Raw genomic sequence first — 23,589 nt, forward strand, 5'->3', positions numbered from 1 at the left:
TGCTTTCCCAACTCTTCCCACAATGCAATGAGGTCGCAAAGAAGATCAAAAAAGATTGTAGTATTAATTTTCCAAAATGGTAAAATCCTTCCTCATAATTCCTCAGATTGTATAGAATTGTCTTATGCCATCACCAGTTGTGTAAAATTGCAATCACATAGCTCTGGACAAGGAGGACATGGGGACACCCGTGTTTCTGTTAACCATGATTTAAAATATCTTCCCAATCTGGATTGTTTGGGAATACACAGAAGACTTATTCACCGAACTCACAAGGATCGTTTTGGAAGGCAAAGACAAGCCTCTGCAAATTCTGTAAATTAAATTGTAAGACAGCATTTACTCAATTAAAGGATCACAGGCAGTAGAATATTGTCTAAAGTCGAGTGTTTAGAGGCAGATCCATGCACAATTTATGTGAACATCCTGCACACACAGACACACCATCACTATTTAATAGATGAACTTACCTGCAGATGCTTTTCCTGTTCTCGGAATGAATCCCAATCAGGGGTTCCCATCGCTGCGGCTACATCCATCGAGGAACAAATTACAGTTGGGGATTAGGATTGGGGAGGGGGGACAACCCAGTGTTTTATCAGTGGGGCCATGTTCCGTCTGCCGAGCCGCTTATATTTCAGGTAAACATAATCCAGATTCGGTCTGGCGGGGGTAGATTCAATTAAGATACAGAGACAACTTTGTTAATGCGGCCATATCTTAATACCCTGGCCACAGCTTGTAATGAATCTGGGCTCAGAGGTGGGAGCTGGGAGTCAGGGACAAGGGAAGAGGACTGAGTGAGGCTGCTGCAGTTACAGTAATCAGGCCAAGGCTTGTACTGTATGAGTAGGGAAACTTGGAAAAGCTGGATGTTTTCAGGTTCTTCAGGTACTGATTTGATTACAGGAGAGCACTTCTGATAACATTTGTGTATCCTAGATAGCGTTTTATCAATGACTAGGGCTTTTTAAATGGCAAGACTGATTGATCATTCCATTTTCACAGTATCGTCCCAGGCATACACAGAACTTGACAAATTAAAAGTGAAAACCTCAATAAATGAGTGGTGAAGAATAACAAATTAAGATGCTTCTCTTGATGGATAATCCTCAGAGTTTATCAACCCAGGCAATGAACTTTATAGAATAACTTTTACTCAGTTAGTCCAAACTCTGGTGCTATTCAACTCTGGGACTAGAAGTATATCAAACCGCTCATGTTTTTAAGGCTGAAACTGTCTCCACTACTGACCTGTTGCCAATTGGAATGAGAAAAAAAAAGCATTTCAATGTACTGAATCAAGCTAATTGGCTAGTGGTGGGCATCGATTTTAAATACCCAAAAGAATAATTGAACATTTTCGAAACACAATCTCATGCTTGTGGGTTTTAATATAGAGCTGGAGTCAAGGTCAGGTCATGCAAGCTGATGATAATGACTCAAATCAAGTGGAAACTATTAGCCTAGATCCCTTTTAAGTGTTCACCATTAAAAGAACAATGTGTAACTGAAAGAAAAAGTGTTTTTACATCACTCCTTGAGCATGGGTTTTTAAAAGTGCAACACAAACAATTCAGCTTCCAGCATTATAAGCGGGCTAGCAGTCTCCATGCTCCAAGTCTGTATGCTAGCCTAAATACCATATGCACATCTGAGGCTTTTTAGGAATTCAGACAGTGTATTAAATGAATCAATGTTCTGGTAGCGTACTACATTAAAAATGTTTCAAAACCCAAAGTTCAGTTATTGCAAAGGGTTTAAAAATCACAATGATCTACAAAATCTTTTAGCCCATCCATCCATCCATGACAAAGTACATGTTCATTTGTGCAGATTATGGACAGCTGAATTGGTTGATGTATTGACAAACATCACATCCTTTAGCCAGCCTGACTGAGATGGCGAGATAAGAGATTTCCACACAAGCGGTATTCTACGACGTGCCAAAAGAGTGGTGAAGACAATAATGTCCCTTGCTTTTGTCCAATATCAGGTAGATTGGCTAGCACTCCAAAGACTAGGAAGGAGCATGGTTTTAGTTTTATACCAGTAAAGTTGCCACAGGTTTTTGTTGCAAACCCCCATATGGTTTATATGGCCGCTATTCACCTCCTTACAAATCTATAGCACTTCAATCTGTCAAAGAATACATTGTGAACGTGATGATTATGTTTCCTACAAAATGTTTAGAACGATTATAACATGGTTTCTAGGAGACAGGGTTAAGAAAAATCCACCAGTTCAATCCTACTTTTCTCAGGAAGCGGTGGCATTAGGATATAAATTGACAAGTCTAATTATTTTGGGTTTTCCATCTCTGTTTATGTGAATAGCAACTTGAAGCTTGAAGCTAATCAACCCCGGCTGTCAGAGCTGAAAACCAAAGCAAGTCTTTGTCTTAAAAGCAGTGAAAAGTCTTCTTTTCCCTCCCACACTGGAACAACTGTGTGATGTCCTCTGGTTTAGTGGCCCTATTGATGGTTTGATTTTTTGCTCTTTAAGTCTGGGTCACTTGCTCAACAATCCTTCCTCAGTATCAGTAGAGAGACAGCCACCCTGAGACCCATGTGGTGAACAGACGGCCTAACCAGAGCATATCTCATCCCTCAGGATGTTAATATTTATTGACGGCACAAGGCTGGTGTTAAAACATTAAAAAGGGGATCGGGAAGAAGGGCTCTGCGGACTTAAGCCCTGGGAGGCCATGCCGACTCAAAGTCTTATTCAGATGATGTGCCGTGAGATGCTTGTCCTTGAAGAAAGGGAATTAGTGTCTGTGGAAGTCAAAGAGAAAATGGAGAGAGAAAAAAAGACGAAAGGGGGGGAGAAAGACAGGAAGTGAATGTATTTGACAGAAAAATGTGTGTATATGGATTTGCAAATGTACGCTTGCATGCATATTTGTGCACAAGCCCATGTGAGAAAGAAGGCAGAGGACGGCAAAAGCAAGGAGTCTTCACGCAGGGAGAGATGATGCAAAGAGCACTCGCTGGTACAAAAGTGTTACCACAGGACCAAGCAGACAATCCCCTCTCCAGGAAACGCAGATCAAAGCGGATTTAAGTAGTCAAGACTTGTTCCGTGCGGTTCCAAACAGCAGTTTCGACCCTGTAGCGCTACTTTTCCTCTCTGTGTTAAGATCAGTTTGGAGGGGTGACGAAGCGCTGGAATTGAGTCACAGCAAAGTTGAGCAGCGAGGCCCTGGCATTCCTGAGGAGCAGCGAGGCTCTCCAACATTGTGAGGCTTGTAAAGGCTGCTTGTCAAGACTCAGAAGCTCTGGCGAATGCATTTTAATCATGTTTCTGTATATAACTAGCTGCATGTACCCTTCATGGTCTTCAGTGTTCTCAACAGTGTCTTGATTCCTTGGATGTTTCACAAGAATGGAGGCATTAGTTAAATATTCTTAGTAGGTTTGACTGAAACATGACATTATGACATCCCCCATGTCTCATTGTACAGTCATATCATAATACTTGCATTAGATGTGAAGCATTCACAGAGAGGAAGTTTCCTTATAAATCTTTGTTTTCTTTTTGCACACATTTTAGACGTTTCTTTGCAGACTGCTGTCATTTGCTTTTCGTGATGGTCCAACCACACAGCCTGATAACTTTACCAGAATACAGCGTTGAGAGACAAGGCTTATTTTCTTGAAACACATGTAATATCAAATCCAATAGATGATTAAACATATGTGATTATTAATTGGGCTATCATTGGTCTTTTTCTTCCAAAGTGAAAAACTTTAAGACTGTTTGATAATGTGCTAATAATCACAGTGAATTGTAATATTGTGTCCATGGTGGCAGATTACAGCTCAGACCGATCAATCAGTATTTGATAGATTAGATTGCAGTGTTTTCTTAATGACAATTAGAGAAATACAGTATGAAAATGTAATAATCATCTCACTTGTTTTTCTGACACCATTTTCAGAACAGGTTCTTGGTGAAACAACAAAAGTTTGGTTACCGCTTTATCAACTTCCAGCCATTGAGCTGATGGATCACAGCTTGTTATTGAAGTTATGCCTTTAACACTTCTTCATGGACTCATTTATGTTCTAAGGAGATGGAGCTGGCTGTTTTCCTTTACTGCTGAAATGTGAACAAATGCATTATCTTATACTTTCACTACATATTATAAATATATTGAGAGCTAGTTGTTTCACGCTTTACTAACACGGCAGTCAACTGTAGACTATACATCTATTAGCAAAAGAAAGATGTGTAAAGAAGTCTGCATTATAAACAAGAGGTGGCAGTTGCACACTGCCTCACTTAACGCAGACGACTACTTACAGATGAAGCTGGCAGAGGAGCCCTGAGATACAGCAGAGTATGCGGGCTGAGGCGGCAACAAAAACACAGATAGAGAACAACAGAGACAGGTGAAAAGGCTGATAGAGACAGTATAATGTTTGCACAAGTGGAGCCAACAGAATTCATATCCATGGCAGGAGGAGACGCAAGTGGGTGATTTATTATTTCTCTTGATCTATGGTGTGATCGCTGACATTCAATTTATTCCAGTGAGAAGGCAGCGCAGTGACAGTGTATGGGTATGAGTGGCCCTCAGCTCCATAAGGACAGAGACGCCTGTTCTCACCTCTCTGTTGTATAAACCTCCAGGAGAGAGACTAATCCCTACGGAGCGGACTCGATGCTTCTGATGTTCGGTGTTACTTGACTCTTTTTCCGACAAATTTGTGTGTGATGTAAAATATGGAAAAAATCAATGTCCAGTTTATTATATTAGGTAGAGACCACAATGAGTGTCTAATCTTTTAGTTAAACAACAACTCTTACGCCAGCCCCAGGATGAAGGCCACACTCCCTGTGCAGTAGCATCCTCAAACCTCAAACCCTGAATGTGTCAACTTATTCCCAGAGCACTTCACCGATAAGAAAGCATGCCTGGATCCTCCTGAGCCCCCCCACTGTGGGGTCCTTCATGCCCATGAGAAAAAGGGCAGAATCTCAATGTGACAATAGGCTTTTTTCTCAACAGCTGTCCCCAGGTGGGTTATCTGCGTCGAGCATCACTTCACCTCTCCTTTGCAGGAGAAACGAGACCATAACATGGAAACAGAAGGAGATCAGGACAGATTGCACACCTCTTCATTGCCAGTTGCGGTGCAACATTCTGACAAGACATGGGTTTGTAGAGAGGATCACATTTGGCTCCAACCAGAGGGGTACCTTCTTCATCCAGCTACCTCTGCCACCCAACATGAAACCAAGATCGAGGGAATTTATTGCAAATCAGCCCCTTATCCCATTTCCTATGCCCCCACCCAAACCCTGCTCACACTGCTTGCAACCTGTAATCTGACAGATTAATGGCAGAGCATGAAATGTGGCGTTTACGTCGACAAAAGTTAAATGTTGTAGGGAGGGAGGGGCGCGCTGGCTTTGGCGTGTGGATTACGCCCTGCGAAACCCCCTTAATGCCAGTATAATTTGATGGAGCTGCCAATTTGCTGTATGCGCACTCTCCCTGCTCCACTTCTTATTCCTCCTCCCCCCTGAACCAAAGCCGACTTTGCGGCAACACTTCTGAGGAGGATCTGAAGTTTGGAGAGGCGGAGAAACATGCTGGGAGGAGGATCGAGCAGCCACAGATGCTGCCTGGGATCCCCACCTCCCCCCAGGCTTAAGATCACAGTGCTAATGTCACTGCAGAATTTATGTCACGTCTGGATTTGCATAATATGCTCAATGAGTCAAAGGTACTACAGGTGCATACACAGAGAGTGAAACCTGGTAGGAAGTCTGGTATTGCTGGGTCACCTTAAAGGTGCTTCTTGTTCTATTTTCACTATTTTCATAGTTTGACATAAATGAAAAATGTCAACTTGACTTTAACACCAACTCAACCCATTTAGCCTCAAATGTCTATAAGAATCTACAGACATACTAGCATCATTGTGGTGCTTTAAGCCAAATACCAAAACATGTTGATCATTGGCAGGAATAAAATTAGCCAAGATCACCTTTTTATTTATGCCTATTCTCAATCCAACATAATCAAAAGACTAAAATGAACCATCAGAGGATTCTCAAAGTTATTAACCAAAAGATCTTTCCCCCTGATCAAGTTAAAGTAATATAATCCTTTGTTTTATCCAACTGCAAAAATTTACTATCCAAACTTTTTTCCCATGCCACTCAGTCATCATTGAGGACTTGTGCTGTGTCTACAATGACTATGTCTACATGGACACCAATATTCTGCCTATTATTTAGAACAAGACACAATTTTGATTATAGTATTTACATGAGTTGCTAAAATAATATTCCATTAAAATTCTGGTTAAAATCTTACTGAGCAAATTACAAAGCATGTATTGTGTCCTCATTATGTCCACTACATCATATGTCAGACATTCCTGCAAAAATATCACTATTGCAATTATTGACACTAACCCATCACTGTAACCATGGAAAGGTGTCTGAGCTGGTCGAGCCCAACTAACCCAACTATAGAGAGAGAGAGAGGAAGCTGCAGATACTAATGGAACAATTCACTCAGTTTATTCAATTGACCCAACATAGTGAAACCCTTTTGGCCCAGATTTGGTGCACGTCACTTAGCCCACATATCGCGTCAAATGATGACACTTAGCAGTGCCACATGTCAACTAAAGGTAGTCAGGAAGTTAAATAAATCTAGACACTACATATATTTTGTATTGCTCTTTGTTTAAATGACAGCAGAGAGATGACAGGAATGGGGTAGTGGTATGTAGAAATGTACGAGGCTGGCAATGAATCAGGGATATTGCACTTTACATTTGGTGCCTTTAACCCTGGGGTAGCAGGACATATCACCAAAAGATTTTTCCTTTCAACGTCCTTTTCTTTCATATATCAAGTCATATCAAATTATCTCAGAAACCCAGAAAAGCCTCCACACCCACTATGTCAAAGTGAAGTGGGAGTGTCTGTGTGAGGTGACCAGAGGTATCAGGGTCAGAGTAACAGTGGGTCAACAACACCACTTTTACCTCTTGAGCTGTGTCATGATCAGGACACGGTTGTCTAAGCTAATCACACACCACACACACACACATACTGGTGTGTGCGTGTATCTGACACAAGTAGCAGCAGGTCAGATCCAATCAAAGCGGTGTAGTCCTGTTCTCTGGCTCACCACATCCCACCTCCCTGAAATAATACTCATAATTCACAGGGAGGGGGAGGAGGAGGGAAGTGGGAGGGCGGACGAGTTTGCTCTTTAGCATCATTCAAAGGACATTTCCAAACTATCGCTCAAAATGACAGAGGGAAGCACGAGGGTGTGTGTGGAAAAGACGAGGGGGGGGTTGATGGTAGGGTGGGGGTTGCTCTCTGAACAATCACACTAATTCACACCTCCATCACCAATCCCTTCATCCCCCGTCCCTCCTCCCCCTCTGAGTCCGCCAATTAATCGCAGTGAAAACATGTCTGATTGAATCTTTTCAAGCAAATCCTCAGGCTTGGGCTTTTGTTGGTCCACTCCTTGTCAACATCCATTATAACATGCCTTTAATGCTCCCGCCACGGCCATCTTCCCTGCAAAATATAGAGAGAGAGGAAGACGAGGGGAGTGAAAAAGAAACAGAGGGAGAGGGGAAAGAGGCAGGGGGGAAGGAGGGGTGGGGGACAAAAAACCTCCGGCGCAGACTGATCCCACTGTCTTCAACTTTAATCAGCTGTATGCTAGACTGCTCTCCATCCTCCCTCTCTTTTCCAGTTCCTCTCAGTGTCTCTCTCTCCTTCTCTCTCTGTCTTTCTCTCTCCCTTCCTCTGTCTGGCCAATAATGGGCTGTTTGTAATGCAGGAGGCGAACTCCACATCAATCATTCGCCCCAATTTTCACCCCCCCCCAACACCCCTCCTACCATCATCGCCGCCACTACCAGCTCGTCCTCCACTGCAATAAATATGTAAATGAGCACGAGCCAGTCATTGGTAATTTCAAGCTCAGCTCACTAGTGTTAAAAAAGGACACAAATGTATTAATTGCCGGCGGCCGGAGGAATCCCATTTTCTGTGGGCATTGATTACAAAATTGGTGTGAGCAGCTTTTTTTTTTAAAGTTACAGCTTGTTGGTGTGTATGTGCGTGTGTATGTGCGTGTGTATGTGCGTGTGCATGTGCGTGCGCGTGTGTATGTGCGTGCGTGTGTGGAAAATGGGAAAAGACAGAGAAAGGGTTGGTGATGTCATATGCAGATAACCCCAGTGTTTAGATACCTCAGGTTGTGGTGTAGGTCAGCGATTCACTCACTCTGAGGGAGAAAGATGGAAAACAATTATATGCTGTTTTTTTTTTCCAGATCATATTTAGACAATTGGACGGGCACACAATCTAACACACACATAGACAACACGTGCAACCCCTAAAACACCACACCTACCCTCAGCAAACAGGGCGTGTGCATGTTTGCTGCACAGCTGGCTGTACTAATGTGAGATTATGTTGTGTGGAGACCCAATTATCCACAATTGATCCCAAACACCTCCTACTACAGATCCAAGAGCAGCCGTGTGTGTGTGTGTGTTTTGTTTTTGTACAGGACTTACCTACATAAGGGAGAATCCACATGGACATTCTTGTAAATGCAGTGGGGAAGCACCAGGGGGACATTTCCCTCAAGGTTAAAGGATTATTAGTATTATTTTCAAGGTGGGCTTCATTTCTATGGGTTTATCTCTACAGCATTTGGAGCTTCCAACATGAACTATTTAAAAAAGCTACATGATATATTCAGGTTTGTGATTTTAAAGCAAAGAGTTGTATTTGTATTTGACCTTCCCGTGGAGGAGCCCATGCCATCGTCCATCTTGAAAAACATTTTTCAGGAGCAGCAGCAGTAATGAAGGCAGAGAAACTATCCACTTTGAGACTGCACAGAATGACTCTGCCAAGTCATTTGATCGTTATTCTTTCGTCAGTTTCAGATTTCAAGACAAAGTCAAAATAAAAAGTTGGAATTTTTTTAACCAATTCCAACTTTTTATTTAAATACTCAAAATGTCCTTGTTTGAAATGACTCATAAAGATCCAGGTTGGTGCCGTTTCCTGACACAGATACATGTAACAAGAGTAATAAGAGGCCAAAAACTAATTTGAGAGGCAGTCTGGCTTTTACTCTTTAGAAAACAAAGCTTATATCAGTATTTTGAGTAGAGACTGTACACTCTGTCAAGTCCCACTCACTATTCCTCATGACCCCAGAACCGGATTAATTTAATTAGAATTCTTGATGTTTTAGTTTAGTTTAAGTTTCCTTTCTGAATATTCAAGACTAATGCTGGTTTTTAATGGGGATACAGTTATGATTGGCGCTGAAGGCTCCATTCCTTGGATGTTCCCTGAATTAGCCGAGCAGCTTGCTAAGATAAAATAGGGAACATGTGCAGAACCCCCAAATCAATGGAACCCCAACACCAAGCTAGAATGACAATATCTCTATGTAGCAGCAAGCATGCTGCAGACCTTGAATTATTTGTCTCGGGCTGCTGTACGACAGATGGAAGCACCATTGTCGTGGTGGTATATCATCTTTTTAATTTTTATTTTATGTATTTATATATTTTACATTTACCTAAGTCTTTCCGTGTTGCTATGCCGATAGGATTTATGATAAATATGGGAAATTAATTATTAAAACTGTTTTTTTGTGTGTTTTTTTTCCAAAGCTGATACGAGATTATTACAGGTGTGTAATACTTTTGGCAGAAGGCTTGAACCAGACCAGTCATTAAATAATTATTCGAGTGCTTCTTTAGAGCCTTGTCCAGCTCTGGTACATCGGACACACAGTGTGCAGCGGTGGGACGCAGGCCTGGAGCCGCCGTCTCCGCAGTACTGCGTGGGGGTTTGACTGCAAAGCTGTGGAGACGCTGCAGCAGCAGCGGGTGTGAGGAACGGGCCGCCCGACGAAGGTGTAGGAACTGCAATTCCCAGAATGCACTGCGGCGTGACGTCAATTAAAAGCGCGTTACCTGGCGCGCTCACGGATGAAACAGCGGACCGCCCTGGATGCGGTGTTGACGTTTGTGGAGAGTTGTCCCGGTTCTCCCGGTTCCCCCGGACATGAAGGCGGACGTCCGCCTCGCTGAGGGGGGAACTGGTTGTTGGTCAGGACGCGAGGACCGAGCGGCGATGCTAGCCTGAGCAGCTAGCGCTAGCCGGTGCGGCACCGGGCTTTAGCCGTGACCGCGGCGGTGCGCGTCTTCTTCGCTGGCGGTTTGTTCGGAGCGGAGGAAGCAGTGACGCGGGAAAAAAAAGCTTTCATGACAGGAAAAGTTTGGAAAAGTTCTTCGTCACTTGAGCTACAGAGACACTTCGAGTGACTTACTCACCGGACAGGTTTCGTGTGGAGGATTCCTTGGCGAGAACTGCGGCGGACATTGCAGCTCAGTTCGAAGATGGACCCTTCGTCCGTGCTGAGATGAAGAGCGTGGAGAAGGTGAGTACTTCAGCGATCGTAACCGCGTTTCACGAGTTAGCATGTTGCGGGCGGCAGGTGTTAGCTGAGCGGGGACCAGGGAGGGTGAGGTCTGTTCAAAGGGGCCGCTTTGGTGAGAGAATGGGCTGTGATTGGTGGGTGGTTGATCAGTAGATGACCCTGAGCACATGACTCTGTGTCCTGCACGAACCAACGCAATGCTTCGCTTCATTGAGTTAAATGGTAAAAGAACAGGCGTTTGGCGTGCCCAGAAAGAGGCATCGTTCTTCCTCATTGTAGTCGGTGTACCGTCAAAATAATGTTGAAGCTGCTAATTTAAGGTGAAACTGTTTCATAATGTTGTTGTAAGTCCGTCAGCACTCTCACTGGAAGAGTCAACGTGTGTCAGCTGTTTACAACCTGTCAGACATAGCATAGCTTTAGTGAATGTTCAGATAGTTAATGTACTGAGACTGACGTATAAACATCATTCAACCAAAGTCTGCAAACCAAACAGAGTGAAACAGGAACAACAGATTAGTTAGTTTTTTTATTCATTGTATTTAGTGTAATTCTGTGGTTCTGCTGCCTCATGATGCTTGTAATCACTGACCTTGTCGGAAGTTGCAACTTGAACCCTCCCTCAAGTCCGAATTTCGAGAGGTCAGAGAAACCTCACCACTGTGATTTTTGAAATCTAAGATGGCCCCTGTGTAAATCGGCAGAAGTGAAAGCTGTAGTTTTTCTGTCATTAAATGGTCGTACACACAGAACTGTCTGTAGATGTTTTACTACGGTTAGTTAGTGTGCGTGAAATGCTGTGTAATGCATTATTATGAACTGGTTTTGCTAACACTTGCTAGCTGGCTTACGTAAACATTGTTTTAATAAATTATTATTTCACTCCATACCAGTGGGTGGCAGTAACACTAACAATTCATCATTTGCCAAAATCTTCACAGAGGAATTCCACTTTCCATTTGGAAGAAATCGTGGCTTACTCTTTTGCTTATTCCTTCTTGTTTTACTTTTTAAGTCATCAGATCTAGCATTTGACAGTTACCTGCTTCTGCTGCATGTCACTCGTGTTTTCTCAAAATAACTTCTCGGTGTTGTCCATCAAATAGATTCTGATCTCAGTAGTTTAAAGTTTTGAACAAGCACTTTTATGATATCAGCTTTTAGGCCCAGACACCCCCATCTCCAGTGCTAATGTGTGGAAGCAGCTCTAGAATAGACCATGTCTCCGACGTCAGACGTGGGTGACCTCCTTGATCTTTTTGTCCGACTGTCCACTGACCTCTGGTTGATAACCTAGAACCAGTGGATGCTACTTTTCGTGGTGGAGTTTGAGAGATTATTGAACTGGGCAACTCCAAGTGAGTCAGGGGCAGAGTCTAACAACTAAATATAAAATATATATATTTATGAATGTTTCCTCCCCTACATACAATACAACAGAATTGCAGCCTTTCAGCTATCTAGCTCTAGTTTGTGTGTGTGTGTAAGCAATATGCATGCTTATGTGTACATATATTTATGCATAATGTGCTTTTGAATATATTACTACAGAGTCTATTTTTGTTTATGCCTCCCCGTTAGCCTGTCGGTACTTCATGGTGAATACGTTTGCCCTGCCACAAACCCTGAGTAGTGCAAATGAATCTTGCTTTACTGCCATCAACTCGGGCGAACCTCATTCACAAGTCGAACACAAACTGTGTATACACATGCACACACACCACAATATAATAAAAATAATAAATCGACACGGGTCCGAGATGGTGTCCAAGGAATCTCATCTCCCCATAAATTATGGCCGTAAACTTTTGCCGCCACGCAGCCTAATTAATTCTCGTGCCGTTACACAAAAGGAAATGTCGAGTGACAAATGGGCGCAGGACTTGAAAGCTGCCAGGTCTGCAAAACATTTTCCACTCCACTTTATAAGCAATTTTACTGTAAATCATCAACCAGAACTGGCTACTTTAGAAAACAGGACAACACGGTAAGTGGAGTGATGAGGGAGAGAGACTCTGAGGCACAGAGAGAGGGAGAGGGCTGAGCGGTATGGTGGAAAGCCTTCAAACAAAGAAAAATGAAATAAATACAAATCACATATTAATGTTTATCATGTCATTCTCAGTTATATTTCAAATTTATATAGTATAATGTTAAATATACCTGGAAGTTAAATATTAATAATATACACTGAACACAGTAATATGAATTAATACACATACAAAATGTAAAAAATAATAAAACTCTATTCTGAAATAAATCTTATATAATATAATAGTTCATGTTCAGCCTATCACTCTTTATTTATCCTAAACAGAATTTATTACAGGTCATTTTTACTTATTTTTATTCATTTACTAGTATGTCATAAAAGATCAATAATAAACATTGACATTTTTCTGCCTGGGTCTTATTCTCATAATTGTGGCTATTCCATAGGGAATACACAGAAAGCCTGAATGTTCATTAAACCTCTCAATACAATGACTCACAGTAAATGATCTGTATATATATATCGCACTTTTTCTAGTCTTGATGACCATTCAAAGTGCTCTACTGTACAGTTTATCACCCATACCTCAGCATGCAGATTGGGAAGGCTGGGACGTGCTCAGTAAACTTCAGTGCCTTTACCCTCAGACAATAATTTGGCTGTTGATGATACGAGAGCAAAGGTCGAGGTTCACCGAGTTCATCAGGATTTGTACTGACTAGTGTCTGATTGACTGATATTGACATTACCAAAAGGATTTAATAAATCAATAAAACACACAAGTAGAACTTGAAGGAGAGTGATGTGCCAGTGGTCAAGACTATTGCTCCAGAGTAAGATGGTCGTGGGTTTGGATCCGCTGCTTGTATTTTCTTCCCTTGCCCGGTCGAACATGGTCTCCTCCCACAGTGCTGAATGCTCTTTACTACAAGCAAAGATGAGAGGATGGAATAATTGAGTAATATATCTATGGGTTTGACATATTGAGCAGTTTGTAATACAATACGACCGACTTTCTGTCTCTAGAGAGTTGTTATGGTGGCAACGATGTTTGTGACAATTCTCTGATGAGGAAAAGTAAAATATGCTGTGAAAGTAATATGTTGTGCATTGACAGATGACATTGCATTTTGTTGCATACAACTCTACTTTGTTTTGTTTTTGTGGTCCATAGCGCCGTCTGTGACAGGATCCAAGTATTGCGTGAGATATTTTTGGAAATTGAAGTCTGATTCTGTAAATCAAGACAGATGGACCACTGCTGGGTCACCGTTTGTCTTGGTGGTCACCTTTACACCGCTCCACCATGTTGGTGCAGGCGGTTCCATAAGACTCGGTGGTGAAACATTGCGGAGCTGCACCTAACTGTGATGGAAAGCAGCTGCTAATGCAGGAAGAAAGCTCACTTTGACTCTACATTGATCAACACTCTGGGCTGATTGGGGCCAATGCAAATAACAGGGAAGTGATGGACAGCAACTGGACTGCCTCAGCCCAGCCTTGAGGAATTAGCCTGCATGCTTCCCACCACGCGCAGACCCTTCATCAATGTCTGTGGACTCGGGGCCGATTTGAATGTGACTGAGGCACTCAGTGGACCTGACAGTGACGAAGGAGGCCCTTTGGAAACCATGGTTCAATGACTCATTATGGTGGAGGCTACAAGCTGTGTTTTCTGCATTTGATACAGCGTGGGCCTTTAAAAGAACTAATTGGGGTGTAAATGTGTCCTTTCTCTTGCATCTGTTTTGTTTGTTCTTATCTTGTTACTAAAATGAGCTCAAGTCAGATCGACCATTAATCTCAGTTTGCAGTTTACGGTACATTTTAATAAACAGGCAACACGTTACCGTTGTTATGGAATTATCGGAGACACTAGTCTCCTCTCCTTGAGAAGTAGTGCAGCTGTCTGCCTTGTTTGGGGAAGAGCGGGATCACAGCCAAGGTCAATGGACGGGGGGTTGCTTCACTCCCTAGACACCACAGATATGAATCTGAGTAGTGAGGTAACACTGTCTCCAGAACTAGAAAATACATTAACTTGTTCAGGAACTAGCAAACCAATAGACTACATGGTCTGTCGGGGTTTAAAGGGTAACTACAGGAGATCAAACCTCAGAATGTGAGAGGGAGTCATGCACAGTTGTTGTATTGATGGATTGGGAATTTCAATACATTTTCCAACATAAGACATTAAATGACTCCTGAACACTTTCTTCACTGATGAGTCTGGTTCAGCATTAGGGGTGGTGTTAGAAGAGCTCACATTGCATAACTAGTTACTGTTAACAACATGTATAAGTGCATGGATTGTTGCAAGCATTAACATATACTTTTAAATATGGACTTCAGACTTTTTAGTGTGTTAAAATCACACGCTTATCCATGTATTATGTTGCAGCATAATAAACAGTTGTGTGCTGTTTCTTATTCTCTACTTTTGTAATTATTTCTCTGTGCTGGATCAGATGTTACAATCACACAATCACTCACTTGTGAACTTGTTAACTTGTTAACTTCATCCTCTCTTTCTGAGGTTGATGCCTGATGTGATTTCCTTACCCTGAACAAGCAGAACACAGTGGAAACAGGGATAAGATGATGTGGGGAATTTTATTTTGTCATATTGAACGAAAAAGTTTTCAGCTCAAATGAATAGCTTAAAGTTACATAAATAAAAACCAACACAGCCGTAATGCCAGAAAAATACTTGTAAAATTATATAAATGATAGCTGACAATCTGAGACTGTAAGCTAGCTTTTCAGACAACAACTAATGTCAGCTGATATGGCACATTATGAGACAACGTTACAAAGGACATTACCAGTCACCAGGATGGAATCATGTTTCTGTGAAAGTCAATCAAATGAAATTTGAATTGCATAGAGAGCAGCTCGGGTCACATTCGTTGCTGAAGATCATAAGTTTGGTTTGAATCTGGCCTGCGTTATTTTCACTTTTTGATTGTAAGAAAAATAAAAAGTAAGTCCACCTGACTGACTGAACGTTTAGTGGTGGGGAGGCCATCACATCCACCATTAAAAACACTACTACTGCACAAGTCCTTTGGTATGCTGTATGCATGATCTCATAAATACAACTGAACACCAATGGAAGCACCAAGAGGACACCAAAACATGTCCAAGCATGAACACTGACCATTTTTCTTTGTGGACTCCACTCAGTTTTAATTTTAATGAATTATTTTCTGTGAAATTCCAGCAGCCTATCTACTCCATTATAAACTTTGGCAAGGATAAAAAAAAAAAAAAAGGAATTGCTGTCTAATTAATTATTTCCAGCTTTTGTTTCTAATTAAATGCATGGTTAGTCTACTCTGTGAAGGTGGGTGTGTCACGACAGTGCTGTTTTACCAGCACAGACACACTTGGTGAGGCCGGTACCCACTGTCACACCCACGCATCTACAAGAAACACGATGCTGAGCAGCAGAACAAAGGGACGTGTGGGAAGGAAAAGTACAAGAAAGTTCTTCAGCAGTAAAATCAACACAGAGACACAAGGTGTTTGTTAAAGCCTGTCAGCGTCTGTGTGTTTGCGAGCCACACTTTTTTTCAAAGCAGCATCCTCACACATTTGAATGTTTTAACTTTTTTTTTCTGCAATTGCAGCAGCTTGGACTTCGGGAACAGCAGCACAACTTATACCACAAGCGAGAAAAGGGACCTTATACCATATCATATCTTCTAAGCATGATTAATGACTGCCAACTGTCATGCATGCATCAAGTACAGAGCCATATATCATGCAATAACTACAGCTGGCAAATACTGACAAGTACACTGAAGCCGCGCCACAGTGTAGACCCAACAGCATGTTTCAGTGTTCAAGCTATTTTCATTTAATATTCAAGTACACATGTTGTAAAAATATTCAATCTGTACAATTTAGGCAAAATAGAGAGTCAGAAAAATGTACATGTGTGCATGGATGCATACATGCACACTCAGAGACACACACCTCTATTCTAGTGTAATCCGTCATCTTGCCTATGGTTTTAATTCCTGTTAACTGCATGGCTGCATGCCGCTGCATCGTTCATTCTAATGGAATTGAATAACAGAGCTGCTTGGCTGCACTTGCACAGGCCTGCTTTAATTGGAATGAATGTTTTTTTTAAATTATTTAATAAAAAAATAAAAAATTCAGGCCAGTATTTCTGAACTTAAAATGTGTGGATCAAGTATCAGTCAGTTTTGCCGTCTCTGCAGACATGGGGAAAAATAGACGGTATGTATGTATATTTATTGTAAATATATATCATAAAAAATAAGAAACAATGCAGAAAAGATGTGCAGTTATGTTTCCATTTGAATTTTAAAAAACCTTCATTTTCTTATCTCTATTACTATAGGCTTTGTTGTATTAATGTTTTCCTTTTTTTAATTGTTATTTGTAATTAAATGTACGATTGAATGGAAATATGATGAATACATATTTCCTTGTCTTAGCCATGTTTTTACACCCTAACCTCTGAGAACAGAAGTTTAAATAAAGGTTTCTTGGACCAGTAAGAATCTATGGAACCAGGTAATTTCAAAGAAAGTTTACTTGACTTGACGCTAACTTTCCATGTCTATTGTCTACATAATTATAATCAAGCTTGCCTGTGTAGCATTTGTAAACTACTTCATAGAATAACCAAACCAACTGAATGATAATAATAATCAGGTTCCCCTTGATAAAATGTCTAAAATACATTATTAAACACGTGGCAGCATAACTTTGACATTATCGCAGTAAATCAAGCTGTTCCTTACATAACTGTGACGTGATGTTTAAGCAGGAAACATGATTTGTTTATTCCTCTGCTTGGATTATTGGCCCGTTCTCATCACTGTATGTGTACACAGCGCACTCAATACTCATCAGTACACACGGTGACAACTTAGGGGCCAGATTAGTGCGTGTGCAATATCCACCCTCCACCAAAGTGAATTAATTGTCTAATGGCTTTAAATTGATTAGGCATGTCTCAGGTTTGAGTTGCAAATCTCCCTCTAATCCAGGTATTTCCCTCTCAGGATAAGCACGGGATTGCTTTAATTAGCAACATGGCAGTGTGTGATGAGTACAGTAACATGGCAGCGAACACCTGGAGCTGAAGTTACACTGTATTTGGGTGATAAGGGCTTTTCTTCGGTGGTGCGTTTAAACACTTCCTCAAACACACTCAGACAACGCCACAGCAGAAAATGCTGAGCTGGCAGAACATAACAAAAATCAATTTGCCCAGGAGGCGCCATGAGCAGTGAACAATTATAAAAAAATAAGAGTTAGAGCTTTGGTGTCTTGGCTTTGGGTTTTTCATGTTCTAACATTGTGTATATTTGTTGTATTTTGAACTAAGAAATGTAGCTTCCAACAGTTCCAATACTGTGACTCACATTAGAAATTGTATTTGTTTATTTTTGGCCAAGTAGATTCTTCTTAGAGGTACAGTGTGTAGAATTTAGTGATATCTAGTGTTTAAATTACATGTCGCAGCTGAACACCCCTCACCTCACCCTCCCCTTCCAAACATGTCAGAGAACCTGTGGCAGCTTCAGTTGTCATAAAAACTCAAAAAGTTTTTAGTTTGTCCAGTCTGGACTAATGTAAAAAACATGGCGGCCTCCGTAGAGAGGACCCCCTCGATGTAAATATAAAGTATTGAAATATAAAGGGCCTTTTCTGAGGTAAAGAAAACTACAATTCATATAATTTAGATGAAACAAACAAACTAGTGAAACATCATGAGGATTATTCTACATTAAAGTTCTGCCAATAGATCCCTTTCACCTAAAACGTATACACTGGACCTTTAAATGGCCGAAGGCAAAACAAAGTCAAATCTTTTTTATTACCAACTTGTTGCCTTTAAGATATTTATTATTATTACCTGTAGTGAAACTGTACTTCATGCATGTTGGGGTGATGAAAGACTTGTTAACAGGTCTGTAGCCTCATTAGGGTCAGTTGATAATTACCAATGCCGATTTCCGCTTTAAGCATTCGACACTGATGTTACAAAAGGAAGTCTTCCCTGAGATCAGACAAAGAATTGTTTTGCAGACAAGCTCAACCCAGCAAATCTGATATCAAATGGTTTCTACCGTTTTAAACTGTGTGACTACTGTACATGATAATGGATATACAGCACTCATTAAAAGCACTCTTTCAGATGAAATGTATTTTCAATCAGAAATGAAATACCCTATTAATGAAGGGAAATGTACCAACTCAACCAGCTTGTGTAAATTATAAACAGATTTTGCGCCGAAGTGTGTAGTCCATGTAATATCACGATGGGGGAAATTGCCAGTGCAATCATACACAAACAGCTCATTGAGAAAACCCTTGCCCCGAGCAAAAAACACAGCAGTTGGTCTCCAATATGTGAATGACAAATGAATATCACTCAGTGGGTCAGATGGTGTAGACACACTCCATGCTCTGTGCTAATCAGGCCAACCTACAGACCTCACATACCATCAGGACATCCTCCAGGGGGAAATTAGTACTTTCCACTTTGCAAAACGAGTATACTTTCCTCCCTGGGTGAATGCATTGTTTGTTACATGGGCAATTTCTTTATGTAAATTGCACTTCAATGGGTTACAAACCAATTATAAGTAAAACATTCAGTTTTGTACTGATTATGAATAGCAAATTAAAGGTGCATTTATGCACATTTTCTCAGGGGCAAACTACTAAATGCAGAAATAAGCTCAATATATACAATGATTTATTCAATTCAAGTTAGAACCGAGTGCTTTTTTTCTCAGAGCAAGTTAGCTACCTGCAAAAAGTGGTGAAGTGTTGAGGAAGGATCTTGTTTATCTTTATAACAGCTGTTTGCTTGGTAGGTACATGGTTGTTGAAACCTGGAAGGTCACCCAGGCTAACTAGCATAGTGTAGCGCTGGCTTGTATTTCTGATAGATGAGGTGTTATCAAATCAAACTTTATTTATATAGCACCTTTCATGCAGGTTGGTGCAATTCACAATGCTTCGATGCTTCGCATATGATAGACAATATGATAATAAGACAGACATATGAGGAAAATAAACAGCAAGAAAGAAAGCAAACTATTTATCATGAATATTTCACCCTACACACTTTGTCTTTTCTCACTGCATGGGTATGGGGATGTCATTAGCAGACCATATGGATTAGCATACAGTAATAACAAGAATTAAGACTCACTGTCGTTTAATTTGGAGCGTTGGTCGGCTCTGACCACTGTGATATAACATTTTAAATAACATGAACACAAAGAGCTCTAAAGAGGCCACATTGTACAACAATGGTGGGAATTCTAATATTTAAATGGAGTCTCAATCATTAAGAAACCATGTGGGAAGCAGACAAATGCAGACAAAAATTAAATTGTAAAGAGAAAATGCAACAGTAAGTAGTACTGCGTGAGTGCTGTACTGCAGTGAGGCCTTTTATCAATTGGTATTCAGTCTGACCTGTCTCTCTGCTGTGGTTGTGTACTTAATTACCAAGTCCTCCCACATGCAGTGCTTATTTCATTTTGTCTATTTTTTATTTCTCCAAGGCTCTGCCTATAGAGGTCCACATCATTTAATGAAATTAGTACTGGCTCCATAGCAGCTCTGCTTTCTACAACCACACCACTTCACTGTAATTAAAACTAAAAGCATTGTACATTCTGACAGAAATATCTGAGTGACTGTGATACCAGGATGCTACAGCAGTAGCGCTCTCCTCATCTCACTCTGAACTATTGACCCAACGCTGGAGATAATAATTGTCACAACTTTGAAAGACCACCAGATCAAGATCAGGGGTACGAGCTGCATGACGCGTTGGTCGTGACCCTGAGGTCAAATCAGTTTTAAATCAGTCAAAATCAAATTCAGTTTGATTCCAGGCTGTGTGAGGAAGGAAAGGGAAGTTAGAAGAAGTTAGCCGACAAAGACATATTCTCTTTTTGTTTTCTGGAGGGAGGAGCATTGTTTCCAAAATCATGGCTTAGGCCCCGGCTACAACAACATGCTGATAAATCAGATTTTTCCAAACTATACGTAACATCTCTCCTTGCACAGAAACAAGAACACATTACGTCTCTTCATTTGTTTTATTTTCCTGCTGTGTCAGGTGTTTGCAGACAGAAAGATTGAAAGCCAAATTCTAATCATGCAGGAATCACTTTTCTTGCATGCACTTTATCTGCATCAGAAGATTTCTTTTTATTGTTCTTTCCAGTTTGGGATTTATCTGCTGCTGCTTTTGTCTCAGCTTCATCTTTCCTCTGTTGGATATGTTGACTTTCTCGAGACGCCACTCTTTTCTTCAGCCACGATGGCCACAGCTGATCAGAACACTGCGTCCTCTACATGAGTTTGGACGTTTTAGAGCAGAAAAAGGACGTTTTCTTGTTCGGGTATTCGGTTGAATCCCTCTTGAATGGCCTTAAAACACAAATAGATCATAACACGTGATAAAACAGTATATAATTGTGAAATAAATGGCCCTATGGCTTCAATGTCTTCTGTCTTTAGTGTGTGAAGGATGAGGAAGCGCACAGTGCAGTGCGGTGGCACCACACACGGCTCGACAGCAGCGGTCAGCTTATCAGGCGGCTTCATATCTCTGTATCACCCTCTTGCTGAGTATTGAGCCAGGGAAATGTGGCTCAGCGATCAACCAACCTGCTCCATTGATTAACAGCGTTTCTCTCATTCCTGGCCAAGACGTTGGCTTCCCCCAACATGTGTCGTTTGTTTGAGGAGAAACAACAAGGAGCGGCGGCATGTGTTTGTGTGCTTATGGTACGTTTGCTCTGAGGAGAGGGTTCACTTCCAGCTGAGCCACTCTGCATTTAAAGCTAGCAGCCAAATGCTTCTCATATGGAGAGGGGCTCTATAAAAATCCCTTCTCAGTTTGAATGCAAGTATCTCAGTGTTCGCCTGCTGGGCCTGATCTTCCTATTGGCTCAAAATTTTGGCCCCTGTTGTACCCTAAAGTAAACCATTTTGTACACCCCCCCCCCCCCACCCTTTCCTCAAAGCATTTATCCCCCCGTAACCTCCTCTCATCACAAACACATGCACATACTGTACACTTTTGGATTTTGCATCCCAGTGGGTGTGTGGACTATTCAAACATCCTGACTCAGAGATTTAAAATGTCATTTAAAACCCATTGAATGCTGTTAAAGCTTGTTTTATTTTCCAGTGTTACTACAAGGTCAGTTTGCACCAACAGCTGATGAGCGATCAATAGCAGATTTGAATTTAAAGAGCTGTGGCCCCAGGGCGGTTAGTTGCCGGTGCATGGTGTTACCACAGGGGGGGCTAAGCCCAAGGGCTCAACAGAGACCTATATCCTTCCACACACCCTCCACCCCACCTCCCAAAGCTTGGTTAACACTCAAGACCATGATTAATTCATGGTGGATTACAGTCTGGAGGCTGGGGAGAAAACTGGGATGCCATACAGTCCTAACCGCACGCAAAGGGTTAGGGAGATAAAGCTTCCCCCGGATTCATGCCACAATCCCACTGCCCGACTCATTTCCCTACAAGTATGAATAATTTTTCTTGCTTCCTGCAAAAGATCACGCCTCGGTGTTTGGCCGTCTTGATTATTATTACGGCTATGTTCACCGAAGTAAGTTAGGAGAAGTCCCTCCCAGCCGCCGGGCCGCACTGCGAGAACAGTCAGCTGCAGGGAATAATAATGTCGGAGCCGGCTAATAAAAGCATAACAAGCAGCACAGCCGTGGTCACGGCAATTTTATCATTGTCCTTCACAGTTGCCCAGCTAACCGCTTGTGATTAGCTGACGAGCTCGGGTAACTGAATGGAAGAATTTCAGGCCCGAGCCAGTGTAGATGGGAAGAGAACATGGAGAAGTGGCGCCTGCATAAGTTGTTAATTCGCTCCTCCTTGTGTCGGCCAAAGCCAGCCAGTCCAAAAAGTGTCTTCATGACAGAGAGAAAGGTTAAATCAACAGATTCCTTCTTATTTTTTCAGACCCTTATTCCATTTGTCTATTAATTATTGACAATTAAAAGACATCGGGATTTTGTGCAACACTGCAGCTGGGAAAAAATAATGGCATTACAAAACTCAATCTGTAAAAGCATGAAGTGTGTTTCTACAACTCAGCTAAAAGCTTTTTCCCTTTTCAGTGTATTTTTGTCACTTTGCTCTAACGGCTGTTTCAAAGTTTTCAAATCCTTTTAATCAGAATTGACAAATGTTTACCTGTCACCGTGTCTGCAAAAGCCAATTATTTCACACTCCAAGTGAATGGAAAATTAGACGTGCAGACAAAAAGCGTTCGTTATGACGTGAGTGACACTGGCCTGATAAGTGCTTCTCAGAGAGAGTCCTGTGATGCACGGCTGTGCTGACACTGCCTGAACACGCGGTGATGTAATACACTGCAGGACCGCCGCTCAGAAGAAACTGTGTTGAAAAAAATCATAAGCATATTTTCTAGTTTTATTAGAAACACATTTTGTCAACATGTTGTATTTATACAGTGAATGGTCTAATATGCACTGGAGGTCACATAAGCTTAGGTTTATTGGAACATTAAAAGACATATCATGAGGGCTCGATATTCAAAGAGATGTAGCAGCTACTAGCTGCATATTTGACCATCAATTTTTAATAGTTTTTCTCCTTTGAAGACACAAAAATAAAACCTGTCTAAGTATGTTGTATTAACAATTTTATGAATGTATCGTCAGCAGACTAAAAAATTAAGAAGTCAATTACTCCTTTTAACACTTACATTTTGTCTCAACACATTCTGCAGATAATGGTGCAAAGCACTTTAACAGTTTGTGCTATTTTTTTTTTTTATTTGGCAAATGTCTACTTTACTTATGTTTTTTATTCTTTTTGAACCTTTTTTTGTAAACAACATCTTGTACAAACTAGCACAGTGAACCACAACCCCAGCAAATGTGTTTTTATCTCCATACAATATAAATGAAATCAATACAAAAGTTTGGTTGGTTGCTTGGAACATTTTTATATGGATCAAGAGGTTCTAAAACATGGTTTTCGAGACTTCTGGACTCCTGAATTAAATAGGTTACGTAAACAGTTGACTGTTCTAAGTCCCACATTAGAA

Source organism: Paralichthys olivaceus, chromosome 11, assembly GCF_024713975.1.
Source record: "Paralichthys olivaceus isolate ysfri-2021 chromosome 11, ASM2471397v2, whole genome shotgun sequence".
Lineage (NCBI taxonomy): Eukaryota > Metazoa > Chordata > Actinopteri > Pleuronectiformes > Paralichthyidae > Paralichthys > Paralichthys olivaceus.